Source organism: Lynx rufus, unplaced genomic scaffold (assembly GCF_022079265.1).
Source record: "Lynx rufus isolate CCGP_SWC_20201006 ecotype Redwood Valley unplaced genomic scaffold, mLynRuf1.p SCAF_5, whole genome shotgun sequence".
Taxonomy (NCBI): Eukaryota; Metazoa; Chordata; class Mammalia; order Carnivora; family Felidae; genus Lynx; species Lynx rufus.
The window spans coordinates 5,356,194-5,361,843 of record NW_025814867.1 but is presented as its reverse complement, the minus strand read 5'-3'; the positions used below and the strand labels follow the sequence as shown (position 1 = coordinate 5,361,843).

At 47.8% G+C, this 5,650-nt stretch overlaps 1 pseudogene; it reads left to right on the top strand.

The window, feature by feature from the left end:
- Window positions 1-4,476: 4,476 nt before the first annotated feature.
- On the top strand, window positions 4,477-5,274 carry LOC124526557 (ferritin light chain-like; annotated as a pseudogene).
- The last annotated feature ends 376 nt before the right edge of the window (window positions 5,275-5,650 follow it).

Genomic DNA, 5,650 nt, shown 5'->3' with positions numbered 1-5,650 from the left:
CTGCTCAATTTTTCAAAGCAGTTCAATTTAATCTTCAACAGTTTTACGACCGTTTGCACGACATGTCCTAGAACAGTTTACACAGCTGATGGCAACAATGTAACGAGAAGGATCTTTTGAAGGGAAAACCCAACACCGGGCTGAGAAAAAAAAAATCCAATTTGAAGAATGAGGCCTCTTGGTAACAAAGAGAAGGGTGGAGGGAATAAAGGTGAGAAGTGTCAAATTCTTTGCTCCTAAGTAACTGCTTGATAATCAGGCTCTTAAGTAAACAAAGTCACTCTTGAAAACATTTGCATGCTGTGTTTGTGTTACAGTGAAAAGAGGGAGAGCCCTTGCCCCATAGTCAAGATACTGTGTTGGTCGGTTCCTCCCACGTGGGAAGGCTGAGTAGATTAATGGATGAGCACACAGACATTAAACTCAACTGACTGGGTTCAAATCCCGGTTCTGCCACTTATTATTCTGTGATGGGGGCAAGTTACTTCACTTCTCTGTTTTAGTTTTTGCATCTGCAAAATGAAGACGTGTACGTATAGCCACCATAAATTTCCTATGAGGATTAAAGAAGCATTTTGTCGGTGTCTTTTTTTAGGTTTATTTATTTTGAGACACACACACACACACACACACACACGCAGAATTCAAGGGAGGGACAGAGAAAGAGGGAGAGAGAGAATCCCTAGCAGGCTCTGCACCATCAGCACTGAGCCGGATGTGGGTCTCGATCTCACAAACCATGAGACCATGACCTGAAGCTGAAATCAAGAATCAGATGCTTAACCCACTGAGCCACTCAGTCGCCCCCAATAAGTCAGCACCTGAAGCAAAAAAAAAAAAAGTTGGCCTCATTCCTCAAACCTGAAAAATGAAATTATTAAAGCACAAGAAGAAAATGTGGGAGGGTTTATTTTATAATCTTGGAGTGGTAAAGGCCTTTCTAAGTATAATACAAACCCAGAAACCATTGTAACAAACAACGTTGAATTTATCAATCTACGTAAAAATTTTTCCTTAATACTGCATGGCAAAAAATGCTATAATATAATGAAATATTGTGCAATGCATTGCTCCGGAGTCATCACATGAATCTCATGTAATGTTGAGTAAAAGAAGACAAACCAAAGAACGTATGCTACGTGAGTTCATGGAGGCAAAACCAAACTATGGCATTGAAGGTCAAGGAGAATATTGTCTTGGGTGTAGGAAAGACATTGCAACAAGGAGAGGAAGTTTGAGTGGAGATCCTAGGGTACCTTCAGGTAGTACTGTGTCTTTGCTGTTGGCAGTAATTACATGGATATGCTTGAAATACTTGTTTTCTGATGGAGTCTGTTGGCGAAGTGCAAAATCAAAGTGCACTACAGTTTATACAGCATGCTGCCTTTAGTGTGATTAAAAATTGTATTCATAGGGGCACCTGGGCGGTTTAGGGTCCTACTCTTGGTTTCGGCTCAGGTCACGATCTCACGGTGTGTGAGTTCGAGCCTCGCGTCGGGTTCTGTGTCTCCCTCTCCCCTCCCCTGCTCATGCTCTGTCTCTCTCTCTCTCTCTCTCTCTCTCAAAAATTTTTAACCCCCAAAATGGTAATCTCCTCTGGTTCAACATGATGTGCATATATATTTGTAAATACATAGGTATTCCAAAATACTCCGCAGAAGACACATAAAAAAAAAAAATACAAAAAGGGGGCGCCTGGGTGGCGCAGTCGGTTGGGCGGCCGACTTCAGCCAGGTCACGATCTCGCGGTCCGTGAGTTCGAGCCCCGCGTCAGGCTCTGGGCGGATGGCTCGGAGCCTGGAGCCTGTTTCCGATTCTGTGTCTCCCTCTCTCTCTCTGCCCCTCGCCCGTTCATGCTCTGTCTCTCTCTGTCCCAAAAACAAATAAAAACGTTGAAAAAAAAATAAAAAAAAATACAAAAAACCCCCAAACCAATGACAGTGATTATTACCCACGAAGGCAACTAGGCAGCTGCAAGTTTCGAGGCCTCTAGTCTCAGCCAAAAGCTCTGCCCACCCCCACCTTCGGGCCACGCTGTGTCTTTAGCTTCCAAAAGTAAAGCGGCATTTCTTCCCACAGAGTGCTCTCACCTCAGACCACACACCTGTTCAGCGGCTTCCCCCAAGGGGTGTGCCCAAAGACTGGCATGGCAGTTCGGGGCGGCTGGTGGCTCAGTCAGTTAAGCTTCCGACTTCAGCTCAGGTCATCATCTCATGGTTTGTGAGTTCAAGCCCCACATGGGGCTCAGTGCTGACCTCAGAGCCTGGAACCTGCTTCTGATTTTCTGTGTCTCCCTCTCTCTCTTCCCCTCACCAGCTCACACTCTGTCTCTGTCTCTCTCTCCCTGAAATAAATAAGCGTTAAAAAAAAAAAAAAACTAAAAAAAAACCCACAAAACACCTGGCAGTTCTTGGTTCAACCTCCAGAAGAACATCACCTTGGTGATGAGTGTCCTTATGTGTGCCCTGTACCCTCAGCCTTAGCTCTGTCTATATTCCCAGGCACAGTATAATTGTCGCCTTGATCATGGGGCACTTGAAGGATGAGAACATACGTATACAAACATGCAATATTCTGAATATACACACTGTATCTATTTCAGACTTGGAGGCTCACGTTTCATTGCAGAATCTTCTTGCAGAAATCATACTCAGCAAACAGCCATCTCTAACTGTCCCAGGAGTATGTGTTTCTAGAATTCTATTCTTCCCCTTTTGAAAGGGCATTATTCAGAGTCCACTGGCCTTCTACTTGAACAGTCTTTGGGAGAAAAAGAGTCTCTCTTGTATCTATCCCCATTACGTATGAAAGGATTGTCTGTCCTCCAGGGCCACGGGGCGGATGCCAGGGTGAGCTGTAGCTCAGCAATGTGGGATGACTGTGAAAATATTGACACTTGACAATAGGCCCCAACCACCAACTGTGACAACTCAGCAGCTGGCCCAACCCAGACAGGTGATGCACGCAGCCAAAGGCAGTTGTCGCCAACCTGCTCCAAGATGAAGTTTCTGTTGCCGGACAACTCCTCTGACCTCCACCCCAGCCAACTAACACAAGCAGTGATTTATCTGGGACTTACAACCAGAGTCACTCTTGTGGAGGCAGGTGGATTGTCCTCCGTAACCTGCCCTTTTCCCTATACATGAAATTTCCCCACAACCTCTAGATGGAAGACATTAGCTTTCAAGGAAGGTGCTATTGGAGGGACACTAGGTAAGAGCTTGTGACACAAATGTGCTGTCATTGCCTCCTGGTCTCCGTTACTTGTCCTGGTGTGCCTGGACTTCAGGGTTGCCCATCGAGTCAAGTAGAATTTGCCTGTTTCTCAAACGTTTTGCCCCAATACCCATTTTCTGATACTTCCGTGTATCAGTCAGGGTCCACTAAAGAAAGCATAGCCCATATCGGGTGTGGGAAACTAGTTATATAAGTGTTGAAAAAAATCAAAAAGCCAGAGAACAGACAGGCAGCAGAGAGATCAGCAAGGACAGGAGGCGGTGTTACGAGAGTCCAGGAGCGGGACCGGAACCACAAAGGTGGTGTCGCCTCGATGGAGACACTCCTCCCCTCCCACCCTCAATCTGCCACCACTGCCTCCCAGCCTGGGAACTATCATTCCAGGGGCAGCCCTTTGCAATATCAAGAGTGCAGAGCAGGGGCGCCTGGGTGGCGCAGTCGGTTAAGCGTCCGACTTCAGCCAGGTCACGATCTCGCGGTCCGGGAGTTCGAGCCCCGCGTCGGGCTCTGGGCTGATGGCTCGGAGCCTGGAGCCTGTTTCCGATTCTGTGTCTCCCTCTCTCTCTGCCCCTCCCCCGTTCATGCTCTGTCTCTCTCTGTCCCAAAAATAAATAAAACGTTGAAAAAAAATTAAAAAAAAAAAAAAAGAGTGCAGAGCAGCGCTGAGAACAAACTGGAGAAGGACTGGTACGCTCCTTGAATGCCATTTCTGGGGCACCTGGGTGGCTCAGTTGGTTGAGCACCCGACTCTTGATGTCGGGTCAAGTGGTGATCTCCTGGTTCGTGAGAGCAAGCCCCAGGTTGGGCTCCATGCTGACAGCACAGAACCTGCTTGGGTTCTCTCACATAGTGCACATTCAGAGGGCAAGGGAGTCAGGTGCTGTCACAAAGGCGGGACCAACGACCGCCCGGTGTTCACCAGAGAGGGTCTTTGGCAAACACATTTTAGGAAATCGGCAGTTGTGGAAGGGAAGGAGAGTAGGAGAGAAGAGAGTCCAGGAGCAGGGTGTTTTGGGTGGAGATTAGATAAGATGGGATTCGCATTTTTACCAGAGAAACTTGGTTGTGGTTTAGAGCGTGCTGATGTGCACACAGATCTCTTGAGGGTTTTGTTAAACCGCAGACAATCAGCAGGCTGGGGTGGAGCTTGAGATTCCGCGTTTGTAGCAGACTCCTAGGTGATGTTGACCACATGGGAAAAAAGCAAGGATCTAGGCTCTCGGGTTTGTGTAAATGCCGATGGCAAGGATCCAGGAGGGAGGAGGTGTCGATCCAGAAAGAGATAAAGGGATAGAAAAGGTAGTACAACCTGGGGGTCCCCCAGATCTCTCTCTTGCTTCAAGTCTTTGGATGGGACCCAGGGACACGCCTTCTTCCAACCTCCAACCACCCTCCAGCCTCTCTTCCCGCTGTGCCGTTGTCTCAGCCACACTTTAACTCCAGGATCAGCAGACACCGTTGTGTGTGCGTGTGTGTGTGCGTGTGTGCGCGCATGCACGCACACGCATAGACTTATTGCCAATCAACCATCAACCTCCGGATTTGCCAGAATTATTCCACCAAGTTGGAGGCCACTGTCAACTGTCCAGTCAACACACATCGGTGGCCTCCCCCGTATTTACCTTTCTTTCTCTGAGCTTCTATTTTGACCCAACGATGTGGTTTTGGAACGCATGGGCAGCTTATTCCTGGAGTCGGCCACCAAGAGGCACAAGTGCAGGGGCTCTGCCCTCTTCCAGGATATGTGGAAGTTGTCCCAGGATAAGCAGGGGTAAAACCTTCGTTGCCAGGGAAGCCACCATGATCCTGGAGGAGAAACTGAATCAGGCCCTTTTGGATCTGCATGCCCTGGGTTCTGCCCTTGCAGACCCCCATCTCTGTGACTTCCCAGAGAACGACTTCCTAGATGAAGAGGTGAAACTCATCAAGAAGATGGTCAACCACTTAACTCACCTCCACAGGGTGGCCAGCCCCCAGGCTGGGCTGGGCGAATATCTCTTCTATAAGGCTCACTTGCAAACACAACTAGGAGCTTAGAGGGCTCAATGGCCCTTAAAAGGCCCCTTTGGCATTCTCCCTGGTGTCAGGACTTCTGCCTGAGCCTCTCTCTGCAGCTACAGAGAAGATTTTTAACCACCCTGGAGCCCTCTCCCAAGCCCTGGACCAAATGGAAACAATAGAGGTTTTCTTGCAGCAAAAAAATAAGATTCCTGAGATGGGGGGGGGGGGTAGATAAGATGCTAGGCATAGATGAAGGGATACGTTTTATGTGGTAAGAGATCATTTGTGAAAACAGAACAGAACAAGAGAAAACGGATGCAGAAGTAGGAGGTTTAGCATCCACTAATTTTGCAATATCCTTTTGATCAATGTTAAAAAGATCTCAGTTCATATAGGTTTCTTGAGTGTGGTT